Raw genomic sequence first — 27,491 nt, forward strand, 5'->3', positions numbered from 1 at the left:
CCCCAGCACTGCCTCACAAGGCCTGAGCACTGAAGCGCTCCGCTTGCACAGCTGGCCCAGGATCAAGCAAGCCCAAGTTCCCATGCCCTGCTTGGGCGCCCCTCACAAAACAGAAACAACAATATTAACCATCACACTAAAATATTTTTTTTTTATCTTGGGGGGGGATGTGTTTGGTTTTTTTTTTTTTTAATCACACTGAACAGTGTTCAGGGTTCAATCCCCTGGCTCTGTGCTCAGGGGTCACTCCTGGTGGGTTCAAGGGGCCAGATGAGGTGCAGGGAATCAAAGCCAGGTCAACCGTGTGCAAGGTCAACATCCTCCCCACTGTACTATCTTTCTAGCCCCTAAAAATATTTTTTCCTTGGGGCAAGAGATAGTACAATGGGTAAGATGTATGTCTTGCACACGGCCGACCTGGCCCGATCCCCCATCCCATATGTGTCCCCAAGCACCACCAGGAGTGATTCCTGAGTGCAGAGCCAGAAGTAATGCCTGAGCATCACCAGGTGTGCCTCCCCCCATATATACAGAAATAGCACTGTAGCACTGTAGCCCCGATGTTCATCGATTTGCTTGAGCAGGCACCAGTAATGTCTCCATTGTGAGACTTGTTACTGTTTTTGGCATATAGAATACGCCACAGGTAGCTTGCCAGGCTCTGCCATGCAGGCAGGACACTCTCGGTAGCTTGCCGGGCTCTCAGAGAGGGACAAAGGAACATATAAATATATAAAATAGTTATACATTAAAAATACATAATATAGGGCTGAAGCAAGAGCACAGCGGGTAGGGCGTTTGCCTTGCACACAGCCGACCCGGCTTCTAATCCCAGCATCCGATATGGTCTCCTGAGCACCACCAGGAGTAATTCCTGAGTGAAGAGCCAGGAGAAACCCCTGTGCATTGCCGGGTGTGACCCAAAAACAAAAACAAACAAAAAAAATACATAATATATTGAAATACATAAATATTTAAATATATAAATATATTATTATAATATTTAAATATATATAATTGTGTTGTATATAATGTATAAAACATGTTTATATATAAATATTTTTTACACACACACACCATGATCAGAGATCAAAGCCAGTCACCTCCCGGGACCAAACGCGCACAGCTCTGCTCTGCACACCGACCGACTGACCAGAGCAGGCAGACCCTCGTGGTGGGGAGGGGTGCACAGCAGTGCCCGAGCCTGCCTTGTGGGATACGGACATGCATCCGAACACGCACTGTCCCACGTCATGGGTGCGATCCTGGCCACCATGCAATCGTAAGCCGAAGGCTCTGGCGTCTGTGACTCCGGTGGGCAGGTGACTCCCAGCCGCACAACCCGGGAGAGCACCACAGCTGTGAGCTGTGCCCCGACTAAGGTCGGCCATTTAAGCGCCACAATGCAAAGAGCTGTTGGGAGCCCGAGAGGGCCACACCGCGAGCCCCGCCAGTACCACGTCCAGCCCCCACACGCACCCACCGGCGCTGAGGGGAGCAGCTCCCAGCCACACCCACTTCAGAGCCGCCAGCCTCGGGGCTGCCGATGTTGCTGCCCTGCCAGCATCAAACCAAGAGTTCCTGGCACCACCCCACATGGCAAGTCCAGTCCTGGTGGCATCGCAGCTGGGACCCAGTGCCACAACAGTGAGTGCAATCTCTGGCACGCCGCTGCCCAGTGTGGGCGAGTGCCCGCAACCCAGTGTGTGTCTCAGCCAACGTGACCAAGGCGTGCGCGCCAAGCCACCAAGTGTGGGCGATTCCTCTCATCACAGCACGAAAGAACGGGAGGGGAAATAAACGTGCAAATAAAGAGAAAAAGGGGGGCTGGAGAGATAGCACAGCGGGTAGGGCGTTTGCCTTGCACGCCGCCGACCCGGGTTCAAATCCCAGCATCCCATATGGTCCCCTGAGCACCGCCAGGGGTAATTCCTGACAGGAGCCAGGAGTAACCCCTGTGCATCGCCAGGTGTGACCCAAAAAGCAAAAAAAAAAAAGAGAGAGAGAGAGAAAAAGAAGGCTGGGGAGATAGATCTCAAAGGGCTGGAGAGCAGACTCTGCATGGGGGGTGGGGGCACCTCCAGCACCACCTGGTCCCCCGGGCATTGCCAATAATGTGTCCCCACCCCCAGCCATCCAAGAGAAGAGTTTTTATATAAACTTCCACCTAGCAGCATACTTTTCGGGTCATGCTCAGAAGGAACAGTTGAGTGAGGAGAGAGCTCGGGGCATGGGTCTAGCCCCAATGCCACCCACACGTGCCAACTGCAGTCCTGCTGCTGGGACCCCCTTAGCCAAGAGTGTGAACCCTGAGTCTGAAGGCTGTGCTCTCGCAAGCACCATGGCAAGGTGAGTGTGTGAGCACCACAGCCACACTGACCTCCAGAGCACTGCAGCATAACGTAAGACCCAGTGAGCACAGCAGAGGAACAGGAAGAAGTCTGGGTTCCACTAACGGCTGGCTGGATTCGTGGGGCTGGAGAAACAGGACAATGGGGGAGGGCGTCTGCCTTGCATGCAGCTGACAGGGGATCAATCCCCAACATCCCATAGGGTCCCCCGAGCACTGCCAGGAGTAATTCCTGAGTGCAGAGCCAGGAGGAACCCCTAAGCACTGCCAGATGTAGTCCCAAAACAAACAAACAAACAAACTGCTTATTTTCAAGCAATTCCAATCCGGTCTCTTTGGCTCTAGCCCCGTGTGAAGACCCCACCACCCAAGTGCATCCCTTCCTCCCTTATGACACTAATGACACTGAGTCACTCATGGGAAAGGTGTTCTCTGATTTACATCATGGGGAAAATCTAAGCAAGGTGCCAATTTGTCTTCAACAGTTCCCTAACACTTGCAAATATCTTCTTTTATTAAAGGGCAGGAAACCTCAAATTCAGCACCTTCTGCAAACAGCAACTAAGTTTTATAATTTTGTAAAACTATATATTTAAGTTGCCTTTAATTAAGAGATGTTAGCTTTCTAAGTTGTACTTCATATGGCTCTTTAAATATATGTGTGTGTACACACATGAGCGCGCGTGCACACACACACACACATCTATATTTGGGAAATACAGGCAGTGCATGGAGTCACTCCTGGTTCTGTGTTAATCCATATGCATTCCTGCAGGTACTTGGGGGACCATATGTGGTGCCAAGAGCCTGCTAAGCAACCTCTGTACTATCTCTTTAACACTTGTGTGTGTGTGTGTGTGTGTGTGTATGTGTGTGTGTGTGTGTGTTCGGGCCACACCCAGCAGTGCTCAGGGATCACTCCTGGCAAGGTTTGGAGATCATATGGGGTGCCGGCGATCAAACCTGGGTTGACCACGTGCAAAGCAGGTACCTGACTCACTGCACCATCTCTCCAGCTTCTCTTTAGCCCTTTAAAAAAAATATATATATATATATATATATATATATATTAGGGGCTGGAGCAATAGCACAGCTGGTAGGGTGTTTGCCTTGCACGCAGCCGACCCGGGTTCAATTCCCAGCATCCCATATGGTCCCCTGAGCATCACCAGGAGTAAAATTCCTGAGTGCAGAGCCAGGAGTAACCCCTGTGCATTGCTGGGTGTGACCCAAAAAGAAAAAAAATAATTTAAGTGCTGGAAAATAAACCCAAATATATATATTACATATTAATATAACGTATAAATATAACAAATATAACAATATAGAGAGATTTTATACATATGTACGTATGGAGAGGGTCAGGGAGATGCCCCAAAGGGTAGAGTATGTGTGCTGCATACGGAGGTCTGGGCGCAACCCCCGGGATTGTATGGTCCCTAACATCACCAAGGAGTAGCCTCCAAGCACCTCCAGAAGTTCCTAAAATGACAAAAAAAATTTTTTTTAAAAAGAACAGATGTTCTCCAAAAACAAACAACGCAAGACTGACGCCCGGGCAGGCTTCCATCCTCTCCCCCCTTGCTGTGGCTGTGGTGCTGGGCCGAGCAGGGGCTCCACAGGCCTGGCTGGGCTGCATGCACCTGTGCTCAGCAGGGGCCCACCTGGCCGTGGCTCTCACACATCTCTTAGCTGCAGTGCTCACCAGGGGTCACACAGGACTGCAGTGCTCGAGTGCTCGTTTCTTTCTGGTTTTGCACCACACCCAGTAATCCTTGGGGGCTACTCCAGCAGTGTGGGGGGGCCCATGTGGTGCCAGGGATCAAGCTGGGCCGTCTGTGTGCAGAGCCTGTGTTCCAGCCTTTCATGTCAACTCCCAGCCCTGCTCACACACTCTCGAAGCGCCTACACAACTGGACTCACAGCCTCAGACCGGCCAGACAACTACAGGTGGATTTTCAGTCACTGGGCTTCTCCTGGGCCTCAGAAACATGCTCATTGCTTGCTGTCTATTTGGGGCCACTTCCAGAGTGTGGTTGGAGAGCTGGTGTGAGCCCCCACCCCAGTACTACTGGGTAGAGAGGCCCCCCCAAACACAAAACCCTCCAGTGGTGTAAAAGTTTCACACTGAATTTATTTATTAAACTACAGCATCTAAAAAAACAAGTACTGAAAGCAGCAAGCTCATCTCTTTCCAAACGTTGGAGATACAAGCACAGGAAGCTTCACTTAACTCACGGCTTTTACTCCATTCATTCCAGCGTTTGGTAAACACCTCTCGGGTACAGAGACTGACAAGGTCTGCTTTCAGAGGGGCTGTGTTCTCAGTGAAACACTGCATACTAATGACAAGTTCAAGTGGTTCTCATAGATCAGATTCTTACAGGGCCTTTGTTTAGAATCCTCTGCCCATTCCTCTCACTGGCCAGTTAAAATCTCACTTAGAGTGATAACACAGCGTGTTTGCCATGTACACGGCTGATGCAGGTTGATCCCCAGCATGACATACGGTCACCTGAGCACTGCCAGGAGTGATTCCTGAGTGCAGAACCAGGAGTAAGCCCTGAGCACTGCCGGGTGCAGCCAAAAGATTTAACCAACAAAAATCTCACTTAGGGGGGGTCGGAGCGATAGCACAGCAGGTAAGGCGTTTGCTTTGCACGCGGCCGACCTGGGTTCGATCCCCGGCATCCCATATGGTCCCCCAAGCACTGCCAGGAGTAATTCCTGAGTGCAAAGCCAGGAGTAACCCCTGAGCATCGCTGGGTGTGACCCAAAAAGAAAAAAAAAATCTCACTTAGGTGGGCCAGAGAGCTAGCAGGCTAGAGTGCAGGCTTTGCATGCAGGGGGCCCAGGTTCAATCCCCAGCACCACATGGTTCCCTGAGCACAGAGCCAGTAGTCCCTGAGCTTCCAACTATGGCACCCTCCAAAAAAAGTTCTCCTGGGCATCAGACTCCAACTCAAATAGGGGCGGTCAACTAAGAATCTCATGAGTTACTCTCTATCTTCTCTTTGTCCCGGGGCCACACTTGGAGGGTGCCTACTCCTCGCACAGTGCTCAGGAGTCAGTTCTAGTGTTACTCAGGGGATCATACAGTTCTAGAGCTCAAATCCAGGACTTACACATGCAAAGCACATGATGCAGTCCTTTGAACCACCTCCCCCACCCTTTGGTTATTCTTCTGCCAAACACTTCCTCATTTGAGCTCATCGCTCTAATAAGATTTACACTGAAAAAAAAAAAGTGAATTTCTCAAGAAAACTCTGAGTTCCTGAAGTAGGAACACAGTCATCTTGGTATAGTCATTACTTAGCAGAGGTGCTAAATAGATGCTTACATTTATGCATAACTAATAAATTACTCATGGTGAAGAGTAACGCTGCAGTGTAAAAGCAGCCAATCTGTTGCTAACTCAGTTCCAAAATGATCAAAGAGAGGGCTGAAGCAATAGAGAGACCTGCTTTCCTTCTCCAGCAAGCCATATGGTCCTCCAAGCACCGCCAGGAGTAATTTCTGAGTACAGAGCCAGGAGTAACTGCTCCTGATCATGGCTGGGTGTGGCCCAAAACAAAAACAAAAATAAAACAACCCTCCCCCCCAAAGAATGATCAAAGAACAGCAACCAAATTTAAGCAGAAAATACCTATTAGTTTCCAAATTATCGGGTGCGATACTCTCAGTAGCTTGCTGGGCTCTCCGAGAGGGGTGGAGGAATCGAACATGGGTCGGCCACATGAAAGGAAAACGCCCTACCATGAGCCCATCAAGCTATTATTTCCTCAAATTAATAAAAGTGTATCAATAAAAAAAGAAGATACAAGTGTTTCTTTAATATCTTTCTCTGATCCAGTTCTGTTAAATTGTTACATGTTAAATCATTACAAGTTTAAAATACTTTTAGAAACATATTTGAAACAAAAGTAAAACATTGTAGAAAAGTAGAAAAATAACTGGACTAGACTTAAGCCTGAAATTCCAGAACTGAAAGGCACACTATTTTGAAAATGCTAGTAATTAAAAGTCAGAGAGTATTGAAAATTCAAATTAATACTACACTAGATTACAAAAATAAAAATCTGAAAAACACTAGATTGTAATGACACCGAAATTCTAGTCTCTAAACAAAAGCAAATACATAAAAACCAAACAAATGCTGATTTTATCCAAAATATTCCTAATTTTCCAGAGCTAAGAAATATATACTATTGGGGCTAGAGCGATAGAACAGTGGGTAGGGCTGCTGTTTTGCACGCAACCATCCTGGGTCCAATCCCCAGCACCACATATGGTCCGCTGAGCCCACTAAAAGTGATCCCTGAGCACAGAGCCAAAGAGAGAGAGAGAAGGAGAAGGCATTTTTCTACCATGTGACTGGTTCAATCCCCAACACCAGAGTCCTCCAAGCACCAATAAGGGTTACTCCTAAGCAAAGAGTAAGAGATAGCTCTTGAGAGGCACCACCAAAACTCTCCAAAAAATAAAGACAATCTTCCCTGCTGGAAGATGCTAGTGCAATTACTTAAACAATCAAGACTAGAAAATGTCGGTATGTCTGGAGAGATAGGAAGGTGCGGAAGTTGTTTGCCTTGCACACAGCCAGACCAAGTTGATCCCTGGCATTTCATATGGTCCCCTGAGCAGTGCCAGGAGTGATCCCTGAGTGCAGAGCCAGGAGTATGCCCTGAGCATCACTGAATATGACCCTTCCCCACCCCCCCCAAAAAAAAATCTATGAACTAACGATGAGAACATTTTCAACGGTAATTAAATGCATTCGATACTTAATTTCTAGACACAGTTCAAGAATAACAAGAAAACCACAAAAAAGCAGAACCTCAATGGCAGCAAAATTACATCCTGGGGTGTGGGGAATGGTTCACGGGCTAAAAGCACCCGCCCTGCAAGCACGTGGCCATGAATCCAATTCCTGACGTCACTCACATGCGCCAGGCACAGGCCCTGGAGCTCCACCCTGGGACGCCCAACACCATAGCCAAATGCGCGTGAGCCCCACAACTCAAGTGCGCAGGTCGTGGTGAGCACGGTGACTGGAAGATCTACAAGCTCGCGGCCACCAGAGCAGCGCCAGCAGTGTGCACCCCAGCAGGCACGAGACGGCGGCGAGATCCAAGAGTACAACGACCCCACCACCTGTAGGAAGGAGCACCTCAGCCCTGTGTGCGCAACCCCAGCCTGGCCTTCACAGCAAGAAGGGAAAGGAGAGAAGAAAAAAGGAAACCCCTTATTTCCCACAGACAATAAATGATAGAAAAACATCCACCCTAGGGGCTGCAGCAACGGCAAAGCATGTAGGTACCTGCCTCACACAAGGCCAACCTGGGTTGGATCCCCCGCACTTCATGGGGTTGGTTCCCCAAACCCCACCTGTAGCAGTGTCTGAGCACAAAGCCAGGAGTAAGCCCTGAGCACCACTGGGTATGGCCAAACACAAAAGAAACACACACACACATACATACACAATCTACAGTAAGTTATCAGGAACTTTTCTAATGGATGAAACGGGACCCAGGGAGACAGCTCAATGGAAGGAGCACATGCTTTTCATGCAGGAGGCCCAAGTTTGGTCCCAGAAACCAGAAACCCTTGAGCACCACTGATTTGTGAGTGACCCCTGAGCACCAAGCTGGGAGTAGCCCCTGGAAACAGTCCCAAAACGAACAAAAAATTAATGCCATTGAGTTTCTCAAGACTGAAATTAAATAACTGGCAAATCTAATCCTTCCACGAACAATCACTGATGACAACTCACTGAAACATGCATGTCTACTGAAAGATAAAATCAACTAAAGGAGCTCCTCAAATCTCTTGACTCCTCTACAGACCTTGAGGACAATGTCCCCACCCACATGCTTGGGCAAAGCCTTGGTCCTCTGGATAAACTCAGCTCCACGTACATGGACTGCCACAACCACCAAACAGAAGGGCTGAAAGGGACTGAGTTTCAGCTGCAGTTCTGCTGAGCTGTAATACCGGTAAAGCCTGTTTCAGAATTCTAGAGTCCACCCTCAAAATTAAGGAAACCATCCAGACAGCAGGCCACAACGCCCATTTCATCACACTTACCAGACTGTAGTGCTTCATCAAATTATAAACATAATCAAACTTCAAACAGCGCTGCTAGTACTGACTGTGCCCTATCTAAGAGGCACCTCCTGGCCCAAAGGACAGATAGCTCAGCAGTCCCTCTCAGTCCCAAGGCGTGACCCCGAGGCAGAGCAGGGAACAGTTTCCCAAGCATCGTCACGTGTCTCCCCCACCCCGCAAGATTCAAAGGCACCTCCTGAACCACAACAAAATTAGCAATTAACCTAGCTTTTAAAAAAGATATCAATAATTTAGATGTCCCTACAGAATAAGGAATTTAATAATATCAGTTTACATAAGGCCAAAAAATTGTTCAATGCTCTTTTACTATTGCATTAAGACAATGTTTTGCAATGAGAGAACAAAAACTCATACATGAGTAGGCTCAGTAGGTCATTTCCCATCAGAAGCAAATACCCCAACATAAAGTAAATTTGTTATGTGCCTAAGGAGGCAGGTTGGGGGTGAGAGGGAAAATGGGGACATTGGTGGAAGGAAGGTCACACTGGTGTGTTGGAACACTAAACGCCTGAAATAATTTTATAATTAACTTTGTAAATCATGATGTTTTTAATAAAAATAATGTTTTAATTTTTAAATAAAAAATTTTTAAAGAAAATATGAAAGATGAAATAATTTACAAAAAATTAAAAAACAGTTACCCATCACAACCCTGACACAATGAAGTGCTATAACTTTAAGACCTGATGAATTGGCATATATGCTGCCTGAGCCCATGTGCTCCTTGCACCCACGTGGCCGAGCACATGCGGTGCCCGAGCACATGTGTCGCCCGCATCTCCCCTCTTAAGATGTGTACTTTCATACTTTCATACTTTTGTGTCTAGTGCTAGGATGTGTGTAGGGGCTCTCTCCACCCTTGGAGAGGCCCTCGTTCTCTCTTGAGTGTGTTACTCTTACTCTTCTCTCTCCCACTTATCCCTTCCTCCTTCCCTCAAAAAACCTCTGAATAAAATCTGTTTACTTCAAAAAGAAAAAAAAAAAAAAGAGCTGATGAATTTTTGTTCAGTGGTCCTGATTTATATATAATGGAAGTAAAATGAAGAGATGGGTCATAGTTCTGCATAGAAAGTGAAAGAAGTGAGCTCAGAGTGAGTCAAAAATAGAATCACTTAGCCTCGGTCCCACAGAAACAGTCCAGTTACATATGGTCAAATCGGGTTCGATCCCCAGCACTGCACATGGGCCCCCACTCCCAGCACTGCCAAGAGTGACCATGGCCAAAGAACCAGGAACAGCCCTAAGCACTGCAGGGTGAAACCCTGCCCCTCCTGCAGCCCCCCCCCCGCCAAAAAAAAAGAATAAAATATATATTTGGGTAAGAGATTGGGAAGATAATTAGACTCTGATTCTCCCGTCCAAGAAAGGGGGGGGGGCAAAAAACACCATAAAGGAGGGTGGAAAACAGGTTAATATTATTTAACTATTTTTCCTGTTGCATTTTTCCACTAGCAAAACAGTTTACTGTTTTAACATTCACGGGAAGGCGAAGGACTGAACACGTTTGGCAACATGCTCCCCACTGGTCTCAGCGTGGGCGTGCTGGCAGTGGCTGGGCGAGACCCAGCAAGCACGGGACAGACGGGCAGACAGGCAGACAGACAGACAGACAGACAGACATCCTGAGCAAGGCGTGAAGGCCTGCCGTGCTGAGTGGCCTACGAAAGGGCACAGATGAGAGCACTTTTACTGGACCAGGTACCTGGCTCGTCTTCAAACTAGAGACAGCGGACATCAGAGCGGGCTTTGGGTTTTTCTTCTGTTACTGAGGTCACATGAACCCAGCAGTGCTCAGGGCACGTGGGACCGTGCAGCACCAGGGATCAAACCCAGGCTTCCCACATGCAAGGCACACTGCAACCCTGGGGTGCTATCTGACCCGAGCCAGGTGTTCCCACAAGGACATCTACAACGAGGGCCAGAGTTTTGTTTAGTTTCGTTTTAATTTTGTCACCAAGAATTACTGCGCTTTTCATGATTGGATCTGAGGCAACACTATTCCCGCACCAGCCTCTTCACTAGTATCCCCCTCCACCCATCAGTCTGCCTCCGTGGCAGGCACTTCTGGGGCTGTCGGGTGGCCCACGCCAGCTCTGCTCAAGGCTTTCTCCTGGTTCTGCACTCAGGGATCTACTGGTGGGCTTGGGGGACCGTAGCGGGCCGGGAACTAAACCCAAGTCAGCTGCATGCAAGTGGCCAAACTACCGTGCTCTCACTCTGGCCCCAACAGACATTTTTAAATAGATTTCAGACTTGACGGTTTCCGGTGCTGTTAGTGACAGGGGTTCCTGCAAAGCACTCCAGCACCTTTCGGTACCCACTGTGCCTCCCGAGCGAACACTTCCCTCCCCCACTGTCACAGTGGTCTCTTCCCTGTCCTATCCCTGCCCTATGTCCCCGCCGCTCAGCGGGCACTTTCCTACTGAAGACCAGTTCTCATGTTCTTCTTTTCTACTGCCTTTGGGTATTCATTATTCGCCTACTATGTTTCTTTATATCCCACATATGAGAGAGATCATCTGTGTCGGTCTCTCCCTCTAACTTCACTCAACATGATACTCTCCAGGTTCATCCATGTAGTTACAAACTGCATAACCTAATCTTTTTGCACAGCAATGTAACATTCCATCGTTTATATGTACCATGGTGTCTTTACCCAGTCATATGTTCTGGGGCACTTGGACTGTTTCCAGGTTTTGGCTATTATACATAGTGCAACAACGAACAAAGGAGTGCAGATGGACTTTCTGCATTTTGTTTCTGAAGGCCCAGATTTGATCTTTGCCATCACACGGACCCCAAAGCAAATCCAGGAGTGATCCGCAGGGGCACATTCCCCAGCACAGAGCCAGGAATAGTCCCAAGCACCGCTAGGTGTGCCCCCAAAAGAAAGAAACAAATCATTTGCTCAACCACTTATTCATTCGGATTACTATACAAACTCAGAGTAGCAGCAGATGGTTACCACTTCTAACCCACTGCATCAAGTTCAAAACTGGACTTCAGGGGTCGGGGCAACAGTACAAGGGGAGGGTGTTCGCTTTGCAAGCTGCCGACCTGGTTCAATCCCGACATCCCATATGGTCCCCTGAGCACCAGGAGTGATTCCTGAGTGAGTCAGGAGTAACCCCTGAGCATTACCGGGTGTGACCCAAAAAGCAAAAAAAAAATTTTTTAATTTTTAAAAATTGGATCTTAGTTTTAGGATCAATGAAGTTGTCACTCTGAATATTTTTTTTAATTTGTTTTGTTTTTGTTTGCTTGGGGGCCACACCTTGCTGTGCTCAGGGCCATTCTGCTGTGCTCAGGGCTTACTCTGCACTCAGGAATCACTCCTGGCAGTGCCTCAGGGGCCATATGGGATGCCAAGTATCTAACCTCAGTCTGCTGCACCCAAGAGAAGTGTCCTACCAGCTGTACTATCTCTTGGGCCCCAATTAAAAAAAATTTTTTTACAAAATCATAGTAAAAATCATAGTAAAACATCAAAACTTTTTTTAATCAGAAAATAGGACCTGAGAGATAGAACAGGGCTTAAGGCACGTGCCTTGCTCCACAGCCAACCTGGTTCAATCCCTTGCAGTATATGTTCCCTGAAGCATAGCCAAGAGTGATCCCTAAGCACAGAGCCAGGAGTAATACCTGAGCACAAAGCAATAGTAAGCAATAAGCACTGGCAGGTATAACCCAATACCCCTTGCCCCCCCAAAATATATATATATATGTATATATAATAAATCAGAAAATATAGGTAAGCAAAAAGGAGGAAATTCTGTTTCCCTCTATTCCCCCCAAGGAAAGTGCACACAACAGTTTCTGCTACCACAAATTATGCAGCTGAGTTTCCCACATTTGGGAAAACAGTTGAGGCGTCAGCACATCCAAAGTACAAGCCTCACCCTGGCAAAACCACCATCATAATCTTGGTCTCTCCCCTGCCACTGATTACCTATAACTTTAAACACCAGGAATCAAGGGGCTGGGAATATGGCTGAAGTAGCAGCTCACATGCCCTGCACGGCATGTCCCCCGTCCACAGCACTGCTGACATGTCCTGCTGTCCCCAAGCCTATAAACATCACAGGTGTTAAATTGTTAAATATATATATGTTAATCAAATGCTCATACCCAAAGTTTCATATAATACGTATATATTATAGAAGTCATTAATCCGTCTATTTACAAATGAAAATTTCTTAGTGAGGACTATGAAGGAGTTAAAGCTGCAAATAATTCTATGCAGACATGAGTTTAGTCAAAACAATGTTAAAAAATACATAGTGGGGGCCAGAGCGATAGTACAGCAGGCAGGGAACTTGCATTGCACATTGGCCAACTCAGGTTCAATCCCCGGCGCCCCACAGGGTCCCCTGAACCCTGCCTGGAGTGACCCCTGAATGCAGAGTCAAGAGGAAGCCCTGAGCACTGGCTGGGTGTGGTTCATCAAAAAGAAAAAGAAAAAAGACAATGAAACCAAAGGCCCTAGGAGATGGTTCAAAGGGCTGGAACATATGCCTCATATGGAATCCAATCCCCAGTACCAAATTGTCCCCTAAGAACAGTGGAGTGCAGCCCAAAACCAAAATAATAATAATAAATAATTGAACAGGACAAAACTTATTTCAAGAACCAGTTTTTCTTGGCCAGAAAGACAGAACAAGGGGGGAAGCACTTGTCTTCAAGGCAGACAACCCAAACTCAATTCCTGGCCCTGCATATGATCCAGGGCCTGGGATCACTGCCAGGAGTGATGCCCGAGCAGAGTCAGGAGTGAGTCCTGAACACTGCTGGGTGTGACCCGAAAACAAAACAAACAAAAGAGAACTGGTTTTTCGAAGTAATTAAGAGAGTCTGTCCTGGGCTGAGGATGTGGTTCAGTGGTAAAGTGCCTGGCATTGTACACAGGAGAACCTGGCTACAACACCCAGCACTACAACACATAACAAAACCACGGATATTCCCCTTATATCTCTCACATACAAAAAATACATTGTATCTCAAACTGCATCTTGGAGAATCCTACAGCAATGTGTAACCATACTCCAATACAAGAAAGAAAGAAAGAAAGAAAGAAAGAAAGAAAGAAAGAAAGAAAGAAAGAAAGAAAGAAAGAAAGAAAGAAAGAAAGAAAGAAAGAAAGAAAGAGAGAGAGAGAGAGAGAGAGAAAGAAAGAAAGAAAGAAAGAAAGAAAGAAAGAAAGAAAGAAAGAAAGAAAGAAAGAAAGAAAGAAAGAAAGAAAGAGAAAGAAAGAAGAAAGGGAGAATAGTGAAAATAAATTCTTAGCATTTTACAACTGGGAATATATTCACGTTCCCATTTAAATTTTATACAAACATTACGAGTAATTTTTCCATTTTTATTTCTTTTTTGTTTGGGGGCCACGAACAGCAGTGCCCAGAGACTATACCTGGCTCAGAGCTCAGGAGAATATATTGATACCCAGGAATGAGTCGGGGTATGCCACATGCAAAGCAAGAGCCTAAATCCCTATACTATCCTCTCCAGCCCCTAAAATAACACTAACTTAAAGCATATAACTTTTTTTTGGGGGGGTAACACCCAGCCATGCTCAGGGGTTACTCCTGGCTTTGCACTCAGAAATTGCTCCTGGCAGTGCTTGGGGGACCATATGGGATGCCAGGGATCGAACCCGGGCCAGCCGCATGCAAGGCAAACGCCCTACCCGCTGTGCTATCGATCCGGCCCCGATATCACTTTTTTTTTTTCTCGTCTTTTTGGATCACACTCAGCAATGCTCAGGGGTTACTCCTGGCTCTGCACTCCGGAATCACTCCTGGGGGTGCTCAAGAGACCATATTGGATGCCGGAGATCAAACCCCAGTTGGCCACATGTAAGGCAAATACTCTATCCACTGTACTATTGCCCCAGCTCTGCATGTCACATTTGTAAATGGCCAGATTTGGGTCAAGGAGAGAGCACAAAGGTCTGAAGCACTTGCTTGCCAGGGGGAGGGTCAGGTTGGGTCCCTGGCACCACCGAAAGCAACCCCTGAGCACTGCCAAGAGTAGCCCAGAAAACAAAATGTTTTTAAACGTCAAATTTTAAATATTATTCACTGAGATCTCCAAAAAAGTTAGAAAGCAGCTTCCAGAAAGCTGTGATGAAGTCATGTCACCTTGGAAGGAGGTAAGCGCTGGTCACTGGGAAAATGGCTCAAAAATCCCAGTCAACTGGGGGAAGGACAAATAACAAAACTGTTATGGTGGCTGAGAAAGTAACAGGAAAGTCGAGCCTGTTTTTAAAGCCAGGGATATAATACCAAGATGGGCAAGTGTGAAAGATATTTGAGCGCCGGAGCACCAAAAGCTAACTGGCAATTACTGGGTGGAAGCCTCCATTTTATGAAAGAGAAGGCAGGTGTAGCAAAGTCAAGTAACTTACTGCCTCATCGCTGAGCTAGCACACAACCAAGGAGGAATTTACAACTACCTTCGGCTGGCTCCACGTAAGTCTTCCTTTCCCCACACTGCCGCTCTGGTTCTTCTTTAGTAAACTGGCTCCGGGTTCCCTAGGAGGAACTTAACAGGAGTGAGCACCAGCCAGGGAGGATCCACCGGGAGGCAAATGATCACATACTATCACCACAGTGATGCGCATTTCTCAGCCATCCTGCAATCCCAGCTGCTTGTACAATCTTGCGCCCTCACTTTCCATTTTACTGACCGAAAAACCCCCGAATGAAAGAGAAAAAGGAAAAGGCTGGTGAGATAGTACAGCGGGCAGGGCACTTACCTTGTATATAACCCACCCAGATTTGATCCCAGCATCTCTACTGATCCCTTGAACCCCACCAGGAGTGATCCGTGAACACAGAGCCAGGAGTAAACCCTGAGCAATGCCAGGAGTGGTATGCCCCTCCCCCTTCCCTAATTAAAAAACAAACTTAACCTTACTCTGATCATGAAGAAATATTTAGAGAAACCCAAACTCAGGGGCTTTCTACAAAACACCTACAGTCCTTAGACCCAAAAGGGCTGGAAAACCATTCTAGATTCAAGCAGGCAACTAAATGCAATGCAGAATCCTTAATGAAAACAAACCCAAAACAGAGGTGCGGGTTTCTGTGACTTGGAGCCTCCAGTTCGACCCCTAGTAGAACCACACGTGCCAAGCAAGGTTCTGGCAGGTCCACACTGTGTGTCTGGGATGCACAGAGCTACAAGTCCCAGCCACCAGCAGCAAGCTGTGCACAGGCTCCACAAAGACGAGGTGCAACCCTCTACAAATGCGACTGAAAGATGCACGAGCACTGTGGCCTGGCCACACGAGTGTGGGCACTACAGGAGAAGTGCGTCAGCATCACCACCCAAGAGTACAGCCCCCACCAGGGAAGTATGTTTGGCTCCACACCTGATGTACAACCCATGGGGGAGCCACAGCTAAGTGGACAAGCACGGCAGTCGGCTGAGAACGGGACCGCTGGTGCCCACAGCACCTCCACCACCAACAACGAAGAGACGGCCGGAGGAAAAAAACAATATCTGAGAACAGCACTGGAACAACATAAGAAATTTAGAGAGGGGCCGGAGCAATAGCACAGCGGGTAAGGCGTTTGCCTTGCACGTGGCCGACCCGGGTTCGATCCCCGGCATCCCATATGGTCCCCCAAGCACTGCCAGGAGTAATTCCTGAGTGCAAAGCCAAGAGTAACCCCTGGGCATCACTGGGTGTGACCCAAAAGGCAAAAAAAAAAAAAATTTAGAGAGAGACTATACATCAACTATCATTTAATTCACAATTATTTGCCTGAAATAAGGTGAACCCCACTTGTGTTCTGGGTCACAGTCAGGGCTGCTGGGTCGAGAGGGGCAAGTGGCGCTGAGGACCACGCCCGGCGCTCCTGCATGCAAAGCCTGTTCTCCAGCCCTCTGAGCCATCTAGCCTCCTGGCCCCAGAAATCAATTTAGTTTTTTCTTCTCTCTTTTGTAGTGCCAGATCTTGAGCGCAGGTCCTCACACATATATGGCCAGTACTTTACTGCTGAACTACATCCCCGGCTCCCGTGTAAACATCCCTTCTCCTCACGCCAAAACAGCTGACATCTACCAGACCTGGGTAAACAATATACAAGTATTCGCTGTACCATTCTTGCAATTCTCTGTAGCTTTTAATTTTTCAAACACTTGGGAAACAGTATTTCAAAGTTACAGAGCAAACTGTACCTCATGGTGATTCACTAATAAAAATTTTTTTAAAAAATCAAAATTAGAGGTGATCCGGGGGTCACACGCATGTGCGGCCTCTCCGCAGCTGTACAAGCGTGAATCCAGACCCAGCAAAACCTCTTTCGGTGTGAGCAACTCCTCGCAGAATGTCTCCAGCCTGAGAACTAAGCATCGGCCCCGTACCCGCCCGGGAGGGGAAAGGTATTTCTCTCTCTCTCTCTCTCTCTCTCTCTCTCTCTCGCCTCTTTCTCTCTGGGGATGAAGGGCGCGGTGGCCGCCATATTAAGACGACCACAGATTGGGTTTTCAAGCCTGCAATTATCTAATATCTGGAAGAAATTTCCCTGGACTTCTTGTTAAAGTACAGAAATTCAAAACCTTATTTGTCTTCACAGTAGGTCTGAATCTAGTGGGGTACTCCTAACAACAATAGTGAGGTTTGTGTTGAAATATTGAATGTAACCAAAGTAAACAGAATGTAAAATGAAACTTATCAGTTACAAGGTAGGGGGTGGGGGGGCGGGATGGGAGGTGTACTGTGTGGGTTTTTTTTTTTTTTTTTGGTGGTAGTATATGGGCACTGGTGAAGGGATGGTTGTTTTAGCATTGTATAACTGAGACCTAAGCCCGAAAGCATTGTAATCTTCCACACGGTGATTTAATAAAATAAAATAAAATTAAAAAATAAATAAATAAATAAATATTTTTTAAAAATCAAAATTAGAAATTAAAATAATTTTGCATCATAAAAAATAAAAATAAAAAAATAAAAGTTACAGAGCAGTGGGGCTGGAGCGATAGCACAGCGGGTAGAGCATTTGCCTTGCACGTGGCTGACCCGGGTTCGAATCGCAGCATCCCATATGGTCCTCTGAGCACTCAGGAATAATTCCTGTGTGCATGAGCCAGGAGTGACCCCTGTGCATCGCAGGGTGTGACCCAAAAAACAAACAAAAAAAAAGTTACAGAGCAGCCAGAGACATGACAAAGTCACATGCCTTACATGTCGCCAAGGCAAATTTAATCCCCAGCACGAGATGATCTCCCGTGCATCATAGGGTACAACCTGGAGGCCTCCCATAACTGCCAGTGTGGCCCTGGAGGCCCCCAGACACCACCAGAGCCCACCCACACGGCACCCTTGGGCTCAGCACTGACCGCATTGGCCAAGAATCATTGGACTGGCCTCCAGGCACCCTGAGCAATGCTTGAGAGGATCCCCCCCAAAAAATAAAAATTATAGATTTAAAAAAAATTGACAGGGCCAGGGATATGGGTTAAAGTCGAAGAGCCCTGCATGAGCAAAGCCTTGGTTCTGATCACTGGCACCACGTGGCACTACCAAGTGTGGTTCCAAAAACTAACAACAGAGCAACAACAACAACAACAAAAATAAATAGTGAAAGATGCAAATATGATTCAGCACTTGTATTATGCATCCCAAAACCAGTTTTGAGAGTTGCTCCTAATTTTATGAAGTCAGTAAGTCTAGTTATCATCCCCTTTGATACCATCTCCCACTCTTGCTGCCTTCCGAGAGCTGTGACATGATGGGGTAGCATGCGCCCATTTCCAGCTTTACTCAGTACTGCAGTAAAGAGTAAAGTCCAGTCTCTTAAAGTAGCTCTATAGGGTCAGAGCAACAGTACAGAGGGTAAGGCACGTGTGTAGCACGCGGCCAGCCCAGGTTCCATCCCCAGCATCCCATATGGTCTCTGAGCACTGCCAGGAAAGATCCTTGAGCAGAGAGCCAGAAATAAGTCCTGAGCACCGCTGGGTGTGCCCCAAAAAAATTATTTAATTACTTAGCACAGCAGGTAGGCTTTGCCTTGCACGCTGCCGACTCGGATTCCATTCCTCCAGCCCTCTCGGAGAGCCCGGCAAGCTACCGAGAGTATCCCACCTGCATGGCAGAGCCAGGCAAGCTACCCATGGCATATTCGATATGCCAAAAACAGTAACAAGAAGTCTCAAAATAGAAACATTACTGGTGCCCGCTCGAGCAAATCGATGAACAACAGATGACAGTGCAACAGTGCTACTTATTACATTATAAAACTTGCAAATAATTTAACATATATTTGTTAATAAATATATATCTAAGGGTCAGATAGAGTCCAACAGGCTGAGCTACTTGCATGCAGGAGACCCAGGTTAAAATTCCAACATCCCAGCATTTATGATCCCCAAACACTGCTATGTTTGGGGCAACCAAACATAGAGCAACCCCTGAGCACAGAATTGGGCACAGTCTGAGTATTGTTGAGTGAAGCCAAATAAATATGTACATATATATATACACACACACATATATATACATATAAACATATATATACACATATATACACATGTATACGGACTGGAGCGATAGCACAGCAGGTAGGGCTTGCCTTGCACACAGCCGATTCGGGTTCCATTCCTCCGTCCTTCTCGGAGAGCCCGGCAAGCTACCAAGAGTATCCCGCCTCCATGGCAGAGCCTGGTAAACTACCTGTGGTGTAGTTGATATGCCAAAAACAGTAACAAGTCTCACAATGGAAACATTACTGGTGCCCGCTCGAGCAACTCGATGAACAATGGGATGACAGTGCTACAGTGCTACATATATATACACACACATACATATATGCATACCTACATATACACATACATAAAACATGATGAAAGGTTTAAATTCAATTCAGCCTACATATATAGGCAAGATTTAAAAATGGATATGCTTATTCCTAGAAATAAAGTCCTAACCCCAGTAAACTGACCATTTACTAATTTAGCAAATACTTACTGAGTACCTGTTGCATTCCAGCCAGTGTTCTAGCAGAGTTAATAACCAAATCCCTATTCGATCAGAGCTGACTCCATGCAGTGAGACAAAGATTAAAGCACACAGTAAGAGAAGCACAAGGGGCCGGGGCCTGGGCTCTGCATGCAGGAAGCCCAGCTCAATCCCAGGCCGCAATGTGCGCACTTCCTGGAGAAACACCCTCTACCATCCAGCAGCAGCTAGGACTAACCCCCAGCACCCCTGGGTGTGGCTCCAAAACAAAACCCAGGCCATAAATAAAATGCTGAGCTTCTACACAGGAGCTGGAGAGCCAGCAGAGGAGGGAGGGCACCTGCCTTGCGCTCGCTGCCCCTGCTTCAGTCAGAGCCCCGCCAAGTGTGACTCCCAGGCACAGAGCCCAAGGCAGACCCTGAGCACAATGGGTGTGGCCCCCATACCCAAATAAATGAGAATGAAAATAAATATATTAGATGCATAGATAGAGAATAGGGAAGGGCCGAAGAGAGAGCACAGCACTTTCTTCACGCCCAGGAGCCCTGGTTAGATCCCCTGTTTTTGGATCCTGCTAGGAGTGATCCCTGAGCACTGCTAGGAGTGATCCCTGAGCACCGCCAGGTGTGAACCCCCCAAAAAAGAAAAATAATGAAGAAAGAAAAAATATGAGGCAAGTGGGAGGCCATGAAGAATGACAAAAGGGGGGGCTGGAGTGATAGCACAGCGGGTAGGCGTTTGCCTTGCATGTGAGCGACCCGGGTTCGAATCCCAGCATCCCATATGGTCCCCTGAGCACCGCCAGGGGTGATTCCTGAGTGCAGAGCCAGGAGTAACCCCTGTGCATCGCTGGGTGTGACCCAAAAAGCAAAAAAAAAAAAAAAGAATGACAAAAGGTTGGGACTCTGTAGCTCAAGGGCTAGAGCTCTGGTCTCTAAGAATGACAAAGGGTCTTGAAAGGACAGAGTAAAGGGCGAGCCCTCTCCAAAGTGAAAGTCTGAGACAGGGCGTTCATCCCACTTAAGCCTCTTCAGCACCACTCACCCGTTCCACAAAACACCCCTCTCACCTTTCCCTTTACTTTTTCCAGAAAAAAGTGTGCTGCAGTGTTTTTTTGTTTTTGCTAATAATTGAGAGAGGGCTAAAAAAAAAAAAAATCTCACACAAGATGCTGACACATACTCACAGACAGGTGCAAATCTCAAGTCACGCATCTCTGAAAAGATGTTGAGGGTGATATGTCAGTCTAAGTCTGACACCAGAATGAAGCAAAACTAGAAGAACTGAAAATGGAAATTCCAAGAACATAACTTACCAATGACCCAAATCCACAATCCGCATGTTTACATACATGAAAAGATTAGAGCCCCAGCATAAGCAGAGGCCCAGGCTCCATTCTCAACACCACATGGTACCCTGGGTACTGCCAGTGTGGCCCCTGTGGCCCTGAGCACTGTCAAGTCTGAACAACATAGGTCAAGTAAGGGTGGGAGTGGCCATGTGGCTCCCGAGCACTGTCCCTTTGGAAGACATCCTCCGCCCCCGAAATAAGAATTTTTTATTTTTTAATTAAACAGTTTTCTCTCGCTCTCGCTCTCGCTCTCTCACTCTCTTTCTCCCTTTACAAGTCAGACTAGGGCAGGGGAGAGAGTGCAGGGGGCTGGAACAAATGCTCCTGCATGGTCCCTGACCCCACACCCGACTCCACAATGATAGGAGTTGCACCTTCTCCGGTACCACCAACTGTAGCCTAAAAGCAAAGTCTGACTAGCTACACAATTGAAAGAAAACCACCAAAGGGCCGAGGAGACGGCACAAAGGGCCAGAGCACACACCCAGCCCCCACCTGGTGCACCACCCCAAGCACCCATGAGAAAGCAAGGCAGCAAAGGGTTACCGGACATCAATGACTTGGAACAAGGAGGTTCCTAAATACAAACATCCAAAGGCCAAAGTATGCACTTCCCTTTCTTCCTCAAACTCTTTTGCTGATTCTGCAGTACCCTGAAGGGAATAGCTGTCCTTTTTCCACCTCTGAAAACCATTACTCTTGTCCCAGACAAATCTTTTATTTCCCTAATTAGGAAATTCCGCCTTTCATCTACACAGTCACCCTGCCTCTTCTTTTTGTTCCTGTTTTTCTTGCTTTTAACCTGGGGGCCACACCTGGCAGTGGGTGGTGGTAGCTCCCGGCAAGAGGTGCTCAGGAGACACGCAGTGCCGGGCTGGAACCCAGGGCTCCAGCATGCCAAGCCGGCACACTCCACAGTCCTTGTCTGTTTTTTTGGTTTTGGGGCTCCGACGGATTAAACCCGGGTCGCAGCTGCATGCCAGACAAGTGCCTTCATCACCGTGCTATCTCTTTGCCCCAGTCTTCTTTCATATCTAATGACTCAAATATTCTTCAAGGCAGGTTTATCTCAAGAAATTGATTTTGCTTCAAGAGAGTTTAACCTTTCTGTGCCATAGACCTCACTATTAGTCTGGGGAAGCCTGTGGATTCCTAGTCAGACCACTTTTAAACACACAATTAAATACATTAGATTACAAAGAAAATCAATTAAACTGAACAAAAACAAAACCAAAATAAAGCCACCAGAGAGTTAGCTCAATGGGCTGAATGCATACTTTGCATGCAGGAGGCCTGGGCTCAATCCTGGGCATCACATGGTCCCCAGAGCCGCTGGGAATGACTCCAGAGCACAGGCGGGAGGGGAGTTTAGCCCTTGAGCCCGCCAGGTGTGGCTCCCCGAAACAAAACAACACCCTGATACAGTAATTCGAGTGTAGATGTATTATCGCATTGAATAACAAGATTTAACAGAGTCAAATACCACCATCAATTAAAAAACACACACACACATAAAGGAAATTTTAGCTATATGCAACAACTGTAAACATGAATCAGAAACACCTAATTGCTACTGGGTGACAAAGTCACCGGGATCGCTAATTTTATTGTGGTTTTGCTGTCTACATTCATAATTAAAAGAAATGACAGATTACAGTTACCCAGTAACAAAGGGGCTGTTATCCTCAGGGTAGCTCAAGAGCCCCTCAACTGCAAACGCCGAACTGGTGAATCCCAGGCTTAAGAATTATAATAATAATGATAAATGATTTTTTTCGTTGCCAGCCTTGCTCAAACGGATTTCTGCCACGATCTTAAAATCAAGCCACGGCCTCTCCCGATGCCCAAAGCTCTCGTCTGAAGCAAGCAAGCACCACCAGGCCTGCCGGGTTCCTACCAATTACACACACACACACACCCACACCCACACACACACACACACACACACACTCTTGTCAATGTCTCGGGCTCGCCGCGGCACGCGTGTGAATTCTGTCAATAAGAGATCAGGCAGGTTGGAGGGAACGGAGAGGGAAGGAACCCACTGCCTCTCGCCCCCGGCCCTCCGACAGCTGCGGGCAGGGTGCCAGGTACAGGCTGTGTGTGTCTGCGTGTGTGCGTGGCCGGCGGGCAGCCCTCGGACCCCAGACCCCTGACCCCAGACCCGCAGGGACTGGAGCTTGTCAAAAGTCGCCGGGCGGCGCGCGCCACGCAGTGCCCCTCCCGCTGGCCTCCCGGACGCGGGTCCCCCCCACCTGCCGGCGCGCGAGGCACCAGCCGCTGCCCCGTCCACGTCGCCACGCGGACCCCGCGTCCACTCCCGCCCGGCCCCCTCCCCGCCCCTCCCCCACGCCGCACCCCCCACCCCCCCTCCGCCGGGGCGGCCGGGGCCCGTCGGCGTCCACGCGCGCCGCGCTGGGCCGGTGGCGTCCCCCACCCCCACCTCCCCCGACGCCGGAGGGAAGGGCCCAGGGGTCAAGCGGCCCCGGCGGCGCGGCCGTCAGGCGCGGCTGCGGCCCTAGGCCAGAGCAGCGCGGGGGCTCCGCGGGGCGCTGCGCGCTCGGGGCCGAACGGCCGTGGACGCGCACTCACCGACGGGATTCTGAAGAAGCGGCCACCGAGGTTTCCGCCCGACAGCCACTCGGCCTCGGAGCCGTCGCCCTCGCCGCGAACTGCCACTGCCGCCGCCGCCGCCGCTGCCGCCGCCGCCGCCGCCGCCGCCGCCACTCGCTAGCTGACTTGCCTGCGTCCTGCGGCGGCGCTGCCGCCACTCCACTGCGCGTGCGCGGCGCCGCGGCGCCTTCTGGGACTTGTAGTTCGGAGCCCGCGGGGGCAGCGCGCGGAACCCAGTCCAGGCTAGCGAGGTCTCGCCTCCTGCGGAACCGAGCCGCGGCTTACCGGAAACTGCTCTGCGCCACATACCTGCGCTTCCGCCTACGGTTCCTCTCGGATGGGAAAAGCCCTCCTAAGCCAAGATAGGTAGAGGAAAAACGATTTAGAGAGTTTGTGTTTTGGGGAACAGGTGTCGCCTGCCCAGCACACACCATTCAAGTCTCCCGCACTTTCTGTTCCAAGCGCTGCTAATTGTTTTAAGTGGTACCTGGATTTGTCAGGGGTGCTTAGGGTGCTTGGGGTGGGGGGTGTAGTTCATTTGTGATTGTTTTGGCATTTTTTGTTTGTTTGGGGTTTGGTTAGTTATTTGGAGGGCTTTGGAGGACTACACCCCGCCCCGCAGCTACTCCTGGCTCTGTGCTGGGGGCACCATGAAGATGCCTTAGATTCAGCCTTAGATGACTGGCATGCAAAGCATGTGATCAGCCCACTGGGCAATCTCTCCAGTAGGATCTTCCGTCTTATTTCCCATTCCTCGTTTTTATTTGTTTGTTTGTTTTGTTTTGTTTTGTCGGGTCACACCTGGCAATGCTCAGGGGTCACTCCTACCTCTGCACCCAGGAATTACTCCTGGCAGTGCTCAGGAGACCATATGGGATGCTGGGGATCGAACCCGGATCAGCCAAGTGCAAGACAAACATCCTCCCCTCTGTACTATTGCTCCAGCCCCTCCCATTCCTCGTTTCATCAAATTTTATTCATTGTAAACTTAATCATACAGTTTTTTTGTTTGGTTGCTTTTGAGGTCCTTCCCGGTGAGGGTGAAAGATAAGTTAATTTATTCCTGGTATTGAGTTACACTGGTCTTGATGCTGGCACTGTGTGACCCGTGGATGGAACCTGGGCCTTCCCCATGCTATACTCTTGCTGCAGCCCTTTGAGCGTCCTCTCTGCCCCCAACCCCCCCTTACAGCTTTTTACCACTGATTGACAATTTAAATTTTGGTTTTTCATAACAATTCAGATATATTGAAATGCTGACTGAACCCTTAGAAACCTTAGAATTCATAGAAACCTTAGAATTGGGAGCATTCATAGAAACCTTAGAATTGGGAGGCTCCAAAGGGGTCACTAGTCCAACTGCTGCCCTGGAAATAAATTTTTCTTGTGTATTCCAAATAGATGCTCATCCAACTAGTATTTCAAGAGTTCTCATTTCAAAGAGTTTCCTACGTGAAGACAGTCTGTTGCATTGATGCTCCAAATGGAACCAAACCTGCTGGATTCTCTTTTATGTCCTTGCACTGCTGAAAATGAAATGACCCTGGAGCAATAACAAATGTTTTCCATTAGACAGCCTTGCAAAAGCTTAAAAACAGTGATTATATCTTCCCCAACACCAAGAGTCTCCAGGCGGAGAAGTAATAATAATCATTTCCCAACTATTTCAAGTATGAACCAGCTGCTTTCTAGTTAGTCATCCTCCCTGATATACTACCTTTAATAATTATACAATTTGGGTGCTAGAGGGGTAGTAGAGCAGGTAAGGTGCTTGCCTTGCATGCAGCTGACATCAGTTTGATCCTGGCATCACATATGGTCTCCAGAGAAGTAATCCCTAAACACAGAGCCAGGAGTAAGCCCTGAGCATAACCCAGTGTGGCCCAACCTCTGACACATACGCAAATTATGAAATTTTTGAGCCAGAGAGATAGTACAATGGGTCAGGCACTTGCCTTGCATGTAGCTGACTCAGGTTTGATAAAACAACAACAAAAACAAAAAAATTGTGAAATTTCCCTTCATATTTATGCCTTTACTTTCTGTTTTGTTTTGAGGCCATACCCAGAATTGCTCAGGGCTTACTCTAAGCTCTGCTCAAGGATCATTTCTGGCAGGGCTCAGGGGACCAAATGGGATGCGGAGATCAAACCTGAGTCTGCCATGTATAAGACAAGGACCTTATCTGTCGTGCTGTCTCTCCAGCCCCTTTTATATCTTTTATTACCACGAAAGCCCGCACGGCAGAGCCTGGCAAGCTACCCGTGGCATATTCGATATGCCAAAAACAGTAACAACAAGTCTCACAATGGAGACGTTACTGGTGCCCGCTCGAGCAAATCAATGAGCAACGGGAGGACAGTGCTACAGACAGAAAGTGCTACCACGAAAGCAATTTATGGTATGGTTCAGAATTGTTCTCATATTGCCATTCAATTCATTCAAGAATTGAATTCCATCAGAGATCATCAAGGCCAAGGAAATAGTTCAAAGGACTGAAGTCCATGTTTTGCTTGCAGGCTGAATTCTATCCCTGGCATGGTCCCCCAAGCACCAGTAAGGGCAACACCCATCAGTGAGCTGGGAGTGACCCCTTAGCACCATTGGGTGTGGCTCCAAAACGGAAACAGATTATTTGTCAGTCCTTAGTATTGCTCTAAGCATAAAGGGAATGGAAAAAAAAGCAACAAGATATAGTTTTCAATCTACAACAAAAGGATAATTCTCACAAACAAAGGATCACTGGAATAACATAAGGTACAGCTTTTTATGAGATGCTCAGGAAAGACTTCGTCCTATGTGGGACCATGCCCTTTGTGATGAGAGGCTGGGAAAAGGACTCAAAGGGATCGTGTTTTGCATGCAGGAGCCTGGGTTTGATTTCCTGGACCCACATGGTTCTCCTGAGCTCTGCTAGGTGTGATACCAAAGTCCTGGGCCAGGAGTAACCCCTGAGCACCTCTGTGTGTAGACCAAAACCCAAGTCCATGCCCCCTTCAAAAACAGAGCAGGGGGTGGGGGGCAGTGGAGGAGGGGCTGGCAGAAGCAATAATACAGCAGGTAGGGTGTTTGCCTTGCATGCAGCCAACCCAGGTTCAATTCCTGCCTTTCATAGGGTACCCCCAAGCACCGCTAAAAAGTAATTCCTGAGTGCAGAGCCAAGAGTAACCCCTGAGCATGGCCAGTGTGGTTAAAACAAAACAAAACAAAACAAAATAAACTGGAGGAGGCTACAGAAGTATTTCCTGTCTGGCTGGATTTCAGAAAGGGAAATAGTGTGTGAGGATTACTGAGGGAGACATTCACACAGATTGCTCTCAACACAGAGTGGTAAAGCACGGAGTGTTGTGGGCTGGACTACACAGGCCAGGGAGGAGAGAAGGAAAGTTGGCACCATCAAATGGCATACATCAAACATGATCAAACATCAAAGTTTGCAAAAAGTCCTTAAGGCTCTGAAGAAACCGCACTGAGCATGGTCAGTGGCATAAGCACTGCGGCTGGGGCTGGAGAGGTAGTAGGCGGGGTAAGGCACTTCCTTGCATGCAGCCACCCTGAGTCCATCTTAGGAACTACAGAGGGTCCCCAGCACTGCCAGGGATTACTCCTGAGCAAAGAGCCAAGACTAGGCGGGCAGAGCAATAGGATAGCAGGTAGGGCATTTGCCTTGCACACAGCCAACCCTGGTTCAATTCCTAGCAGCCCATATGGTCCCCCAAGCACCACCAGGAGTAACTCCTGAGTGCAGAGCCAGGAGTAACCCCTGAGCATTGCCAGGTGTGACCCAAAATGCCAAATACACACACACACACACACACACACACACACACACACACACACATACACATGAACACAGAATTTTAAATTTGGTTTTTTTTTTTTTGGTTGGGTTTTTTTTTTTTTTTTGCTTTTTAGGTCACACCTGGCGATGCACAGGGGTTACTCCTGGCTCTGCACTCAGGAATCACTCCTGGCAGTGCCCAGGGGACCATAAGGGATGCTGGGAATCGAACCCGGGTTGGCCGCATGCAAGGCAAACTCCCTCCCCTCTGTGCTATCACTCCAGCCCCAGAATTTTAAATTTG

General features: G+C 48.0%; 1 protein-coding gene across 10 annotated transcripts in view; it reads right to left on the minus strand.

Annotated features, from left to right (window-relative positions):
- The window catches only part of GAPVD1 (GTPase activating protein and VPS9 domains 1), a 90,179-nt gene extending 66,639 nt beyond the window's left edge, over window positions 1-23,540 (minus strand). For 9 of the 10 annotated variants that reach the window (XM_055142460.1, XM_055142357.1, XM_055142418.1 and 6 more), the window contains exon 1: window positions 23,386-23,540. The gene's annotated coding sequence lies outside the window, so the exon portion shown is untranslated. Of the gene's footprint in view, window positions 1-14,930; window positions 14,950-23,385 lie in introns of those variants that run through there. The other variant, XM_055142041.1, reaches the window with a different exon arrangement.
- Between the last annotated feature and the right edge of the window lie 3,951 nt (window positions 23,541-27,491).

This window comes from Sorex araneus, chromosome 1 (assembly GCF_027595985.1).
Source record: "Sorex araneus isolate mSorAra2 chromosome 1, mSorAra2.pri, whole genome shotgun sequence".
NCBI classification, from domain to species: Eukaryota; Metazoa; Chordata; class Mammalia; order Eulipotyphla; family Soricidae; genus Sorex; species Sorex araneus.